The following is a 15,032-nucleotide window of genomic DNA, read 5'->3' as shown; positions in this document are numbered from 1 at the left end:
AACACTGCTAATGCAGCAGCTTTTTGCTGCTCTTAGACTAGAAATTGCTCTTTTACTTCTGATGATGGAGTTTGAATTCGGAGTCTTTATTTGCTAGGCTGTGTTCTACCATCTGAGCCAGACCTTCAGCCCTTTCTTTAGGGATCATTCTAGAGATAACTTTAGCCATGGTGTACTGTCTCTTCAACCATCCATAATATTGTCAAGGGGAAAAGACTATTAGACTCTACCTTATGTGTTCTTCTAAGAGTTGATTCAGCAAATACTTCTCAATCATTTTTGTTTGTGGTACAGAGGATCAAACCCAGAACCTCGAAACATGCCAGGCAAGCATTCTAATGACCTCCCGGGCCTGCCAATATCTCTCGTTAGTGGAAGCCAAGGACCAGAGTTATGATAGAAAAAGTGTTTCTTGAATTGTGGAGCACTCAGGAAGGCTATAGTGAAAGGTCTTATTGATAGCTATTGGGAATGCTCAAGGCATATATTCTGATCTGGCTCTTGTCTTTTTTTTTTTTTTTTTTTGGTCAGTTGTGGGGCTTGAACTTTGGGCTTGGTTGCTGTCCCTGAGGATTTCAGCTCAAGGCTACTGCTCTACCATGTAGAGCCACAGCATCACTTCCAGTTAATTGTAGATAAGAGTCCCACAGATTTTCCTGCCTGGGCTGGCTTTGAACCATTATCCTCAGATCTCAGCCTCATGAATAGGATTACAGGTGTGAGCCACCGCATGGCAGCTCTTATCATTTGATTTGGGCTTTTGCAGTGATTGTGGAATTGCTCCACTGCGACGTGGAACCTTGGGGACAGGTTAATCAGGTTTCGTAGTCCTGATCAAGTGGTAGCCTTATGATCAAATATGCCTTTCTAAAAAGGTATAGTGAGATACCACAAACAGGAAGTCTAGAACATGCTCTTGATTGGAGTATGTACTTAAGCCAGCAGGCAGAAGAGGTAAGAAAGGTGGTTTTTGTGTCCCAGAAATACATTGATCTCTGTTTTTATAGAAATGAAACTACTGTTTTAATTCTGATCCTTTCAATATTCTATAAAATTAAAGCCCCAGCCCACTTTTTTTTTTAAAGGTGAGGTACATAGTTAACGGTTACATAAGTCAAGTGATGAGTACATTTCTTTTTGATGGTGTGCCGTCCTTCCCTTGTTCTCTTTTTCTCCACACTGGAGAAACCAGTGTGGATAACCACACTGGAAATGAATGTAATGGAAAGGGATAGGGATCCTGGCACTGGTAGCTCATGCCTGTAACATATTAGCTAATAAGCTAATCAGGAGGCTGAGATCTGAGGATCACAGTTAAGCTCACCCAGGCAGGAAAGTGGCCAGAAAAATAAAGTGGAGCTGTAGCTGTAGTTCAAAGTGGTAAAGCAATTAAGCTCAGGAACAATGCCTAAACCCTGAGTTCAAGCCCCACAACTGACCCCCCCCCAAAAAAAATGAGCGGAGGATATGGAGGTGGGCAAAGGCAATTGAGAAAAGAAATTTAAGTGAGATTTTGGGGTATTTGTGCAGAGGGCTCATGCCTGGAAAGACAGTGTGAGGCTGGTGTTACTATATTGCTATCTCGTTTGGATGTACCAATTTTTCACCTGTTTATAGCTTGCCCCTGGGTTTCTTTAAACTTTGAGAACTATTTTGAGGATCTTTAGGGTTTTTCAGCTCCACCTCATCCTAGGAAGAATACAAGTCAGAAACTAGGATTTTGTGTTAGTTGTACAAGAGAGAATTCAAGTGACATTTCTGTACACACACACACAAATGTATTCTGCCTTATCCCCTCGTTCTCTGTAACCTTCCTCCTTTCTTAAAACAATCTCAACAGGTTTCATCGACCTATTATACATGCAAACAAACTAATTCATCTTATTAGTGTTTTAAAACTACACCAGAGGCTTTCACCAGAGAATAGCATTTCAGACTTATATGTTTCTTTATTCAGAATAACATCTTCCTCCTTTCTCTATTCAGTCCTATTGAGCAACAAAAGCGAAGAATTACCTTTTTTTTGCCAGTCCTGGAGCTTGAACTCAGCCTCCATTTTATTCCTGGTAGCACTCTACCACTTGATCCATGGTGCTATTTCCAGCCTTTTCGGTTTATGTGGCATTGAATTGAATCCAGAGCTTCATGCATACAAGTACTCTACCACTAAACCACATTCTTAGCCCATAAGCCAAGATTTTTAATTTTTTATTTTTGTTGCTGGTCCAGAGGTATGAACTCAGGACCTAGGTACTTTCCCTTAGCTTTTTTTGTTTTGTTTTGTTTTGTTTTCCCCTCAAGGATAGTGCTCTGTTTCTTCGGTAGTTTGATGATTAATTGAAGATAAAAATCTTAAATGGACTTTGTTGCCCATGCTGGCTTCAAACTGCAATCCTCAGATCTCAGACTCCTGAGTAGTTAGGATTACAGACCATAAGCCACCAGCGTCCAGCCAGAAGCCAAGATTTTTAAAGCTGGTCTGAGGATGTCAGTAGATGATTTGTGGGCTTTCAAAATGAAATTATTTGCTTATGTCATCCCTTGGTGGCATGTAGATATTTCTGCTGTCAACCTGGATGGGTAGATGGCCTGCAGGATTTCAGTGTAAATGATTTATGGATTCTTGGAAATAACAGTTGGTGCCATAGTCCTGAAATCTATTGCTAGCACTGTCCCTGAGCTTTTGTGCTCAAGGCTAGCACTTTACCATTTGAGCCTCAGCTCTACTTCTAGTTGTTGTTTCGTTTTATTTTTTTTTGGGGGGGGGGGGGCGTCATGGGGCTTGAACTCTGGCCTGGGCACTGTCCCTGAGCTCTTCAGCTCAAGGCTACCACCTCACCCTTGAGCCATAGCCCCACTTCTCATTCTCTGGTGATTAATTGGAGATAAGTTTCTCAGGCTTTGTATTGCCTGGGCTGGCTTTGAACCATGATCCTCAGATCTCAACCTCCTGAGTAGCTAGTATTACAGGTGTGAGCTAGCGCTGCTCCAGATGTTTGTGGGGTGGGGGGTGTTTTTGTTTTGACAGCCTGAGTGGGCTTCCAGCTTCAGTCTTCAGATCTTAAGTCTCCTGAGTGCTAAGATTACTTGTTATTGTTGTTTTGCTTTATTATACTAGCGTGCATTTCCTTCAACCTTTTTGACGTCTGTGTTTGACGTCTCCTTTCTACCTTGCTCATCTCTTCAAATCCCATCGGTTTGCAAAAAAAGCCTTAACTTACATTTTTATTTTTAGACTCGTTTCTCTCCTGAGCGCTTCAGTTATGCATCGAGCTACCTACTGGTGATTCACATGACATAACATCTGGAACAGTTCCTGGTCTCCCAGCCAATCTGGTGTTTCCTTTCTCAGTATGTACTCAGACAGTTCTCCTTGACATGCATTTTTCTCTCTACATGTAATCCAGTAGCCAGACCTGCAGACCATCTCTTTTTCTCCATTGTTTCTGACATACTCCAAACCCTCTAAGAAGTTTTTCCTTGTGCCTATAACCCTACCTACTCAGGGAGGTTGTGATCTAAGGATTGCAGAGAGAAAAAGAGAAAGGGAGGAAGGCAGGAATGGAGAGACAGATAGCAATACATTAAGGTAGAAACCTCACAAGGTGCCAGTCTTGGAAAGAAATGTGAGACATGTACTAGGGTGTGTGCAGGCTTTAAGGAGGACCTTGGTATGTTCCAGAATATCCCGGTCAACATCATTAGATTTTAATGAATGGGTGAGAGTGAGGAAATGAGAGCAAAGTTGATAAGCAAAGCATGATGGGTTTTGTAGGATATCATGAGAAAGCTGGGCTTTATCAGCATTCTAAGGCTATTGAGAGCATAGCAGGTCAACTCTTTGGGTCCCTAAGCCTCTTCATGCTTTACAATTTGAGCTACAGTACCACTTCTAGGTTTTGTTTTATTTTGTTTGCTGGTCGTGGGGCTTGAACTCTGGACCTGGGCACTGTCCCTGAGCTCAGGTCAAAGCTATTGCCCTCCCCCTTGAGCCACAGCACCCCTTCCAGTTTTCTAGTGGCTCATTGGAGATAAAGAGTCTCACCGTCTTTACTGCCTGGGCTGGCTTTGAACTACGATCCTCAGATCTCAGCCTCCTGGGTAGCTAGGATTACAGGCGTGAGCTACCACACCTGGTCACTTCCAGTTTTTGAGTGGTTAATTGGAGATCAGAGTGTCATGAAGACATTTCTGTCTGGGCTGCCTTTGAACTATGATCTTCAAATCTCATGAGTATCTAGGATTACAAGCATGAGCCACCAGTGCTCAACCCACTTCTGGCACTTTACTGGTAAAGTGGAGATAGGAATTCCAGAGTTGTCTGTGATCATCAGATCTCAGCCTCCGGAGTAGCTAGGATTACAAGTGTGAGCCACTGGCACCTAGCTCACTTGCTTCCCCCCCACCCCCATTCTGTCTCTCTTGTATTACTGAGCAACTTTTCAGTAATTTCTTATTATAAAGGTGATGTACAAAGGGATTACAATTATTTGAGTCAGGCAGTGAGTACATTTCTTTTTGTACAGTGTCTTCTGTCTTTCTTCCTCCAGGTACTAGGGATCGAATGCAGTATATTGCGCTTGCTTTGCCACTGAGCCACATCCCAGCCTGTACAATGTCTTCTGTTTCCCAGTCCCTCCTTTGTATTCTTTCTATTCTTTTTTCTTTTTTCTTTTTTTTTTTTTTTGTCTATCCTGGGCCTTGAATTCAGGATCTGGGCACTGTCCCTGAGCTGCTTTTTTTGCTCAAGGCTAGTGCTACTGTTTGAATCACAGCACCAGTTCTGGCTTTTTCTATGTATGTGGTACTAAGGAATGGAATCCAGAGCTTCATGCATGCTAGGCAAGCGCTCTACCACCAAGCCACATTCCCAGCCCACTTCTCACTTTCTAAGACTATTTACCCACCTAGTATTCTCCTGTTTGTGCTTACCACCTTTCGTCCACTAAAAGTTATTCTTCTTAAGAACAGAAATCTTATTTCTGCCTTGTTTAATATTCTGTGGAGTACAAGGGTACTAGCTAAATACCTTTTTTTCCCCATTGAGAACATTTTTGTTGTAGTTTTTGCCAGTCTTGGGCTTGAGCTCAGGGCCAGAGCACTGTTGAGTTTCTCAAGGCTAGCATTTTACCACTTGAGTCACAGCACCATTTCTGGCTTTTTTTCTTTATATATGGTAACGAGAGATTGAACCCAGGTCTTCATGCATGCTAGGCAAGCACTCTACTACTAGGCCAGACTCCCAGCCCCACATTGAGAACATTTTATTGGCTTTTGGATAGAAACAGGGATTTATTTGCCAAGTAGTATGACCCCATCATACTTTTCCTGGAACCAGCGCATGACCACTTCTTTGCTGACCCTGTTTTGGCAATATTACAGCCTGTCTTGTACTGCTTGTCTGTGATGCTGAAACCTAGCCAACCCAGTTCCACATAGAAGTCCAATGCTTGGGTCATATTTGATGCCCAGGTCAATGTGTTCTTGAATCCCCAAACCAAAGTTTCCAGACTCTGAGAAGTTATTTTTTTTCCCCTAATTCATCTTCATGTACCTTCAGACCTTTCTCCAGGATTTCTTCTGCCTTCGCCCTATGGACTGTGCAGTCAACAGCAATCTTTTCATTCCTCCTGATGCCAGAGAATCTGACAGTGGATCTAGCTTTGGAAAACACTGAGATCTGACATGTGAACTGCTCCAGCACCTTAGCTGCCAAGTCAGTCTGTCTCTACTCTTCCCAATACAGATGTTGAGGCAGAGCTTGTGAATTCCATGCTCCTGCACAGGGTTCTCCTTTTCACCTTTATCCTGTACCATGATAAAGACAGGAAGAGATGCTAAATTCTTTTTTTTTTTGAAAAAGAAGAAGAAGAAGAGGTTTACCAAGCACCAGGTGGCTTCTGTCTATATCCCTAGCCACTAAGGTCTATGATCTGAGGATCACAGTTCAGCCCAAGTAGACAAATACAAGAGACACTTGTTTCCAGTTAGGCAGCAGAAAAATCAGAACTGGACACTTGGCCCCAATGGTTGTGTGCCAGCTTTGAGTAGAAAAGCCAAGTGAAAGCATAAGGCCAAGTTTAAGCCCTAGGAACACACACACACACACACACACACACACACACACACACACACACACACACACACACACACACACACACACACACACACACACACACACACACACACACACACACACACACACACACACACACACACACACACACACACACACACACACACACACACGCGGCAAAAGCAGGGCTGGAGTGATGTCTTAAAGAGCACCTGCCTAGCAAGATAGCGAGGCTCTGCTGGATGCAAGCGTCTAATCCTAGCTACTCAGGAGACAGAGATCTGAAGATTGTTTCAAAGACAGCTCTGGCAGGGAAGTCAATGAAACTCCAGTAAACCATTTCAAAAAATGAAAACCAGAAGTGGAGCTGTGGATTCAGACAGCCAGCCTGGCCCTCTGGCACCACCTGCTGGCTAGACCAATTGCACCAGCCCAAGCTGCCTTCTCTATTGTCTGTAGCCACTCTGAGTAGGTAGGATAAGTGGGGGAGGCTCCTTTTGAGAATAAGTAGAATAGAGTGTAGCCATTATAAGAATCTCCGAATTATCTGCAGTGAGTTAACCAACTCTGGGTTCAAATTTCACCGATCACTTCACTGATATATGGCGTAGGGTGGATCACCTAGTCTGTGGCAGCCTAGCGATCACTCCTGTAAAATGAAATAATGTAACAGCTCATAGGGTTGCTGTGAGTAATATACAGGAAGTGTTTCCCTTAGATCAGGGCAATACGAAGCTTTCAGGCACACTGATTTAAGCAGTGTCACTCTCAGTTCCTGCCTCTTAGGTAAGCCAACTTGTGCCTGACAAGACCTTCCGATCCCACCTGAGCTTGCGATGGCATGGGGTACAGATAGCCAGAAGTTTTCTCCTTCATCACTTAGGTGTGGGTTACCCCTCTTACCTCAAAGCTGTCGCAGCATCTGTCCAAAGGAGGCTTCTACCAGCCCAGGTAGACAGGAACTCTTATGAACAGCTTGATGAATAGCTCTTTCTCTTTCTTTTCTTTTCTTTCTTTCTCTTTGATTTTTTTTTGTCAGTCTTGGGGCTTGAACTTCGTGCCTAAGCACTGTCCCTGAGAGCCTCTCTCTGCTCAAGGCTAACGCTCTATCTTAAGCCATAGCACCACTTTGGCTTTTTTTGTTTATATGTTACTGAGGAATTGAACCTTCATGCATGCTAGGCAAGCACTCTATCACTAAGCCATATTCCAGCCCTTTTTCTGTACTTTTTGTCCACCATCAAGATCCAAAGACTGGGGCTGTGGGCAAATAAATCATGGGTTCAGGGATCTTGCAGACAATTCCCAGCTCCACTCCTAGCCCCTCCCACTGCCTTTTCAGCCTTGGCAGTGACTGACTGGCTGTTTGAAGGAGTAGCTATATGAAGTCCTTCAGGAATGGACTAGCACCATGCGAGCATGCTACAGGCATTACTATGTGGTTACTTTCCCCTCTTTTGTGTTGTGATTTACATGAAGTAAAGCATAGAAACGTAATTGAGGTTAAGTGAAATTTTCACACCCCAGGCTTGAACTCAGAATCTCCTACTTGGCTTGCTTGCTGCTCACTGTTGGCATTCTGTCATTTGAGCCACATCTCTAGTTCAGTATTTTGCTGGTAACATGGGAGATAGAGTCTTATAGACTTTTATGCCCGGGCTGGCTTTATTTATTTATTTATTTTTGCCAGTCATGGGCTTGAGCTCAGGGCCTGAGCACTGTCCTTGGACTTTCTCAAGGTTAGAGCTCTACCACTTGAGCCTCAGCACAATTTCTGGCTTTTTTTCTATGTATGTGGTACTGAGGAATTGAACCCGGGTCTTCCGAGGAATTGAACCCGGGTCTTCATGCATGCTAGGCATGGCTTTATATCTTAATCTTCCAGGTATCAGCTTCAAGAATAGCAGTATCACAGGGTATGAGCTAATGATGTCTCTTGGTTTTAATGCCAGTCCTGGGGCTTGAACTCTAGGCCTGGGTACTGTCCCTGAGCTTTTTTTGCTCATAGTTAGCACTCTATCCCTTGAACCACAGCTCTACTTCTAGGTTTTTTTGGAAGTTATTTGGAGATATTTCCACAGACTTTCCCACCTTCAGATATCAGCCTCCTGGGTAGGATTACAGGTGTGAGCCACCAATGCCTAGCAAGCTTAATACATTTTTATGCTGCTGGCATTACCTGGTTCATGTTAGAAATTTCCTTAGATCAATTTTCACCTATTTTGTGTCTACTTAAATGGTTCTCTACAGAAAGTACTCATATCCAATTGCTTCCGTTCAACTTGGTGAGATTCATCTATGTTGTTTGTGTCAGTAGTTGCTTTCCATTGTTGTTTAGTATTCCATCACACATATTACAGATTTTTTAAAATTTCATTTTATTGATTTCTGTGCCAGTCCTGGGAGGCTTGAACTCGGGGCCTGGGCACTGTCACTGAGATTCTTTTTTTTTTTTTTTTTTTTTTTGTCATGGGGTTTGAAGGCTGGGCCTGGGCACTGTCACTGAGCTCTTCAACTCAAGGCTAGCACTCTACCACTTGAGCCACAGTGCTGCTTCTGGTTTTGGGGTAGTGTATTGGAGATAAAAGTGTCACAGACTTTCATGCCAGATCAGGCTTTGAATCCTCAAATCTCAGCCTCCTGAGTAGCTATGATTATAAGATTACAGGTATGAGCCACTAGTGTCCAGCTCAGTTTTTTATTTTTATTATATTTTTGTGGGTCAGGAGGCTTGAACTTGGCCTGCGCGCTGTCCCTGAGTTCTTCAGCTCAAAGTTACCGTCCTACCAAGAGCCAAGCCCCACTTCAGCTCAAATCTACCACCCTACCCCGGGCCTGGGCACTATCCCTGAGCTCTTCAGCTCAAGCTACCACCCTACCCTTGAGCTAAGCTCTACTTCCCATTTTCTAGAAGTTAATTAGAAATAAGAGTCTCAGGTCCTTTTGTGCCCTGGCTTGTTTTGTACTGTGATCCTCATATCTCAGCCTCCTGAGTAGCTAGGATTATAGGCGTGAGTCAGCGCGCCCAGCTCAATTTTTTATTTTTATTTATATTTTATTTTTTGCCAGTCCTGGGGCTTGAACTCTGGGCCTAGGCACTGTGCTTGAGCTTTCTCAAGGCTAGGACCCTATCACTTGAGCCACAGCACCACTTCCAGCTTTTTCTATGTATTAAGGAATCGAACCCAGGACTTTGTGCATGCTAGGCAAGTACCCTACCACTAGGGTACCATGCTCCTGACCTCTCCTTATTTTTTAAATGACCTCCTACAAGGTAATTTGGTCATGGGGGACACCTTTCCATGGAAGGGATTAAAACTGACCTTGTGGAGGGAATTAAGTTTTGACAGAGAGCCTTTGTTCTGCAGATTGACCCCCATGCATGAGGCCCCTTTCTTCTTCCCTGCCATAGTTTGAGGTAACGACAGGAAGTGGACACCGGTATCATGTTGTTGTGTCCTCTAGCTACCAAATGGAAAGTTCCAGTTCCACATCCTTATCACGTGACAGTATCATTCTCTTAAGGCTGGCCATTGTGGTGATTAAAATAATTAGTTTTTACAAAACCCCTATGATGTCTCCCCCCACCCCATTTCTCCGAAGTCATTTGGATAGTTTAAAAAAAAAATTACTATAAAGGTGATATATGGAGGGGTTCTGGTTATGTAAGTCACCAGGTAAAGAGGCTAGGCACCTCTAATCCTAGCTAGTCAGAAAGCTGAGATCGGAGGATCACAGTGCAATGCTGGGCAGGAAAATCTGTGAGACTCTTATCTCCAATAAAATACTCAGAAGAGGCCAAACGTGATTCTGTGGCTCAAGTGGAAGAGCACTAGCTTCAAGCAAAATAAGCTCAGGGACAGCATCCAGGCCCAGAGTTCAAGTCCCAGGACCCACCAAAAATAAAATGGGTATGTTTTTGATGTCTTATTTTTGTTGTAAAGTTCCTTACAGAGAACACTGACTGAGCAAGGGAACGACACTGTTGCAGATCACATGAGTATGCCAAAATGACACACACTCCTTTTCTTCATTGCTTCCTTCCCATTCTCCACTCCTCCATCACCTCAGTACTGGGACTGAATCCAGGGCTTCACACATGCTAGACATTACCACTAGTTTTAATTTGAGATAGGGTAGTCTAGGCTGGCCTCAACTCTTGATTTTCCTGTGTCAGCCTTCTGAGTGCTAGGATTTTAAGTGTGAACCACCATCTCTACCATGGAAAACTACTTTCCTAGTGACCAAAGAATAGTTCTCTTGACAAACCAACATGAGGTGTCCTCATCTCTGTTCCTGTGAGCAGAGAGTGTGCGGCTCTTCTCAGAACCCCACACTAATTGGCTTAATTATTTCCCCACCCCCAGATTTTTGGAAAAACGATTCTGGTATCATCCTACTTCCTTCTTCCCAACTCTTCCAACAAAGGAAGCTGAATCTCAGAGAGCTGACGTGACTTAGCTGAGAACGGAGACAAGAGGTATGTTTCAGGGAAATAGGACAGAGGTGACACAGCACAGGCTGCGGCCAGAAGACCTCTGAACAAGTCAACTGGATTCTTAGCTCCTATGTTGTCCAGTGTCCAAGGTCTGTCCCATGAAGAAATGCCTGAGAGTGGGAAATAAGTTCTTTTCTGAGCTGTAAAACTCCATTTTTATTTCTGTCATTTGTGGGGCTTGAACTCAGGGCCTGGGCCCTGTCCCTGAACTGTTCTGCTCAAGGCTAGTGCCTTACCATTTTGAGCCACAGCTCCACTTCTGGTTTTCTGGAGATAAGGGTCCCATGGAAGCTGGGAGGATGGCTTAGGGGTAGAGTGCTTGCCTAACATGCATGAAGCCCTGGGTTTGATTCCGCAGTATCACATAAAAAGAAAAGGCTAGAAGTGTCACTGTGACTCGCACTAACTTTGAGCACAGAGAGGCTCAGAGGTAGAGGCCAGGCCCTGAGTTCAAGAGGTAGGGGATTGTTTTTTTTTTTTTTTTTTTTTTTTTAAAAAAAAGCCTCATGGACTTTTCTTCTTGGGCTGGCTTTGAACCACCATCCTCAGATCTCAGTCTCCTGAGTAGCTAGGCATGAGCAACCAATGCTTGGGAAAGAAAAAACAAACCATTTTTGATGTACAGAAAAGGCTTCATCTTAAAGGAATCCTATGAATGTGTGAAAGCAATGAAGACTCCATTTACAAAGGAGATTCATTTCTGGAAATGGATTCCCCATAACTAACTAGTTTACTATCCAGGCTGCTAGAATTTCAGGCCTTCAGTTTCTCTGAACATAGTATGCTGGGAACAGATATAAATCAGAAATGTTCCTAGCACTGGAATGGTGGGGTCAAGTTCAGTAACTGGGCTTTAATGGCAGGATCAGGGGTTGGAGCCTCAGCTCTGCTCTTCAGTAGCTGCCCGGTATGGGAAAGTATTTGAGTTTGTTTCCTTCCTGGGTAGAATAAGAGGTTTTGATTACAGAGTGAAGTAAGGATGAGGCCTCTTTTGGCTTCCTTAGGGCCAGCTCTGGAACCAGAGGTACCCCCCCTCTCTCACACATATGTACTAAAGAAACAATGTGGCCAATTCTTTCTGATGTGGGTTTCAAAATGTGGGTAAGTAAAGATCTGGGGCCTGTATTCCCACAGTTCTGTAACCACCCAAGGGGTTGGGTGGAAGATTACAGCAAAGGCAAGTATAGTGATAAACCAGTCACCTCAGATAAAATACTGCTGGCTCCTTTTTGGCGGTGCTTCATCACTGAACCCCTACTAAAGTTTCTCAAGTTACCCCATCGAAGAATCGCTGAACTTGTGCAAAAGACAGAAAGACTTGTCCCTGTGGAATGAGATTAAGAGTGGATTCACTTGAGATCAATTACTTCATTTTTAAATTTCATTTTACAAGTTTTGTGCAAAAATTGGGGACTGTCTGTAAATTGCAACAAAAGTTTCTGGGTTATGTCAAATTTACTTTTAACTTTTCAAAATCATTATTATTGTGATGCACCAAGAGATTAGTTTCATAAGCCAAGTAATAAGTACCTTTCTTTTTGGACAGTGAAAAAAAAATTTTTTTTGCCAGTCTTGGGGCTTGAACTCAAGACCTGAGCACTGTCCTTAGGCTTTCTCAAGGCTAGAGCTCTACCACTTGAGTCACAGCATCATTTCCAGCCTTTTCTATGTATGTGGTACTGAGGACTCAAACCCAGGTCTTCGTGCATGCTAGGCAAGCACTCTACCACTATGCCAAACTCCCAGCCCCGCAAATTTATTTTTGCCAGTCCTGGGCTTGAGCTCAGGGTCTGAGCACTGTCCTTGGACTTTCTCAAGCTAGACTCTATCACTTGAGCCTCAGCACCACTCTCGGCATTTTTCTATGTATGCGGTACCGAGAAATCGAACCTGGGTCTTCGTGCATGCTAGGCAAGCACTCTACCACTAGGCCAAACTTGTGGCCCTGCAAATTTATTTCTTGAAGTAAAAAATATTTCAGCCAGGTGCTGGTGGCTCATGCCTGTAAGCCTAGATACTAAGCAGACTGAGGATCCTGGTGCAGAGCCAGCCCAGGCAGGAAACTCCATAAGACTCTTACTTCAATAAACCACCAGAAAAATAGGAGTGGCATTGTGGCTCAAAGTGGTAAAGCACTAGTCTTGATCGAAAAGAGCTCAAGGACAGTGTCTAGACCCTGAGTTCAAGCCCCATGACCACCACCAACAACAAAGAAATCAATATGTAATACATTCATCTGGATTGATATCCAAATGGAAGAACAGGGCAATAAATAAATTACAGGGTCTGGAGTGTGGCATAGTGGTAGATTCCTTGCCTAGCATGAAGCCCTGGGTTCTATTCCTGGGTACCATATACATGGGGGAAAAAAGCCGTAAGTGGTGCTGTTACTCAAGTGGTAGAGTGCTAGCCTTGAGAAAACCCAAGGACAGTCCTGAGTTCAAGCCCCAGGACTAGCAAGAAAAAAAGTGAAAAATCACTCTAAATTACATCTCAAGGCACCTAGTCTATCTTTTTGGGTTATCTTTCCTGCCATAATCTGTACCTTAAACAGTATATAATCTGTACTTTGGTCTGTTCAAGCAAATGACATGGAGGAGTGGGATCTGAACCAAGGTCTGGTTAAGCACCTGACCTCCCACTGAACTATATTCCTAACCTTTATTATTAAGACAAGCCTCTGTTGATGTTTCTAACACTGAGGGCTGACAGATATTTGGAGCAACATATCTATTTTGTACCAGGCCCTGTGCTGGGTCCTCAGTGAAGTATCCCACCATTTATCATGTTGGGACCCAACCCACAACAAAGTCACCAACAGTCAATCAGGCTAGGAATCTTTTATTAAAAGCTATGCAGGGTCTGTCCCCCACCATCCGGATGGTGAACATCCTGGAGCATCAGTGAGGCTCAGCTTATAAAAGCAAAAACTACACACAGGTGGTGTGCACATGTAAGGAAGCAGGTTTACAAAAGCAGAGTTAAGGACATTCCTGAGTATTATTCCTTTGTTCAAGTCTTGGTTCTGGGTGTAGTGGACATTTACTGAACTGAATTCATCTCCTTGACTGACCTTCCTTTCAACAAACTAGAACTTGCGACTGATCTAATCTACAGAAACGTGGATTTACTTTAAATCTCTCTAAAGCTAGAAAAGATCAAAGCACCCTTGGCCATGCCACCTTTCGGTTCCTGCAGCTTGGAATGGCTCATTTCTAAGCTCAGATCATAATTTCCCAATGGTGGATCTTTCACATCCCAACAGAGCCTTCTGGTTGAGGGGAGGGGGTCCCTACAACACTCAGGATTAGCAGTGTGCTGTCTGTAGTACAGCAGTTCTACTTAGGAAGCTCAACAATTTTATAAGGTGTCAGTTCATAGATGGGTAGGACAGCAAAGGCACTCTTGTGGGCTTGGTCTAAGAGGCTGGAAAGTGGAGCTAAAGAGAGAAAGCATGAGACCTGTGGGCCTTTCATCTTCTGCCATCAGCTGTGGCACCTGGCAGACACTGGATACCACGGCTTGCAGACAAAGACCTGGTAACCCAAGGAGTTGCTTGGCCTCCCTGCCCAGTCCCATCCCAAGAGCAGCTGTCGGTCTCTGGTTTCTTTAGGGGGGCCCTCGGTGGCAGTGTCTTTTGTCTTCCCAGTCAGGACTATCATCACGTGCTTGTTGGCAAGGTGAACCAGGCGCCTTAGCCTCCAGGGAGGGATGTAATGCTCCAGGCTGCACAATCCCCATTGGGGTGAGGCGAGGTGGATGCTTTTCAGATTTCTCTTTCCTTTGAGCTGCTTCATTCTAACAGAGCCTTCTGGGAACAGCTCAAAGGGTCCCAGGAAGCTCCCTGTCCCAGGCACTGGACTTGACAGGTCTAGTAACCTGTCTAGTGCCCACTACTGTTTCCAGGGACTCAGGAACACCCATTACCTGAGTGGATGAGGGGGTTCACCATCTCCCACCACGAGGACAGGATGCCAGACCTTCATTCTTCATGTGCAAAGCTTTCCTGAAGCAGCGCCTTCGTCTGCATTCAATGAATAGCCTTTCTCACCCTCTAGGCTTTTTCAGCTCTGGGTGAAATTTCCTCCACCTAGCAAGAGGCCTCTAGATGGCTGCAAGTTAATCCTCGCTGCTAGATCCAACAAGTTGAGAATGGGAAATAAGGGTTAAAGAGCTCATCCTGTGGAGGGCGACAGGCGGGGGCTCAGCAGTAGCACACCTGCTTCGCCTGCGTGAGGCCCAGGATTCAAATTCTCACCCCTCCCCCCCAAAAGCCGCAACAACAACAACAAAAACGCTGTTATTCACGGGGAGAGCGGGGGACTGGCGTAAAATACACTCCCCCGCCCGCCCCGCCAACAGCCCCCCACATCCACACCCGGCTTTCTGTGGTTGTTTCCAGGCCCTTCTTGAGCGGGGTCTTCACTCAGCTCAGGACAGCCTTTGCCCGAAAGACCC

At 44.4% G+C, this 15,032-nt stretch overlaps 1 pseudogene; it reads right to left on the bottom strand.

Moving 5' to 3' along the window:
• Nucleotides 1-5,292: 5,292 nt before the first annotated feature.
• On the bottom strand, nucleotides 5,293-5,817 carry LOC150044876 (large ribosomal subunit protein uL5 pseudogene; annotated as a pseudogene).
• Between the last annotated feature and the right edge of the window lie 9,215 nt (nucleotides 5,818-15,032).

Source organism: Megascapheus bottae, chromosome 29, assembly GCF_031878675.1.
Source record: "Megascapheus bottae isolate mThoBot1 chromosome 29, mThoBot2.hap1, whole genome shotgun sequence".
Classification (NCBI taxonomy): Eukaryota; Metazoa; Chordata; class Mammalia; order Rodentia; family Geomyidae; genus Megascapheus; species Megascapheus bottae.
The sequence above is the reverse complement of the archived record's forward strand: the minus strand, read 5'-3'. Positions and strand labels throughout refer to the sequence as shown.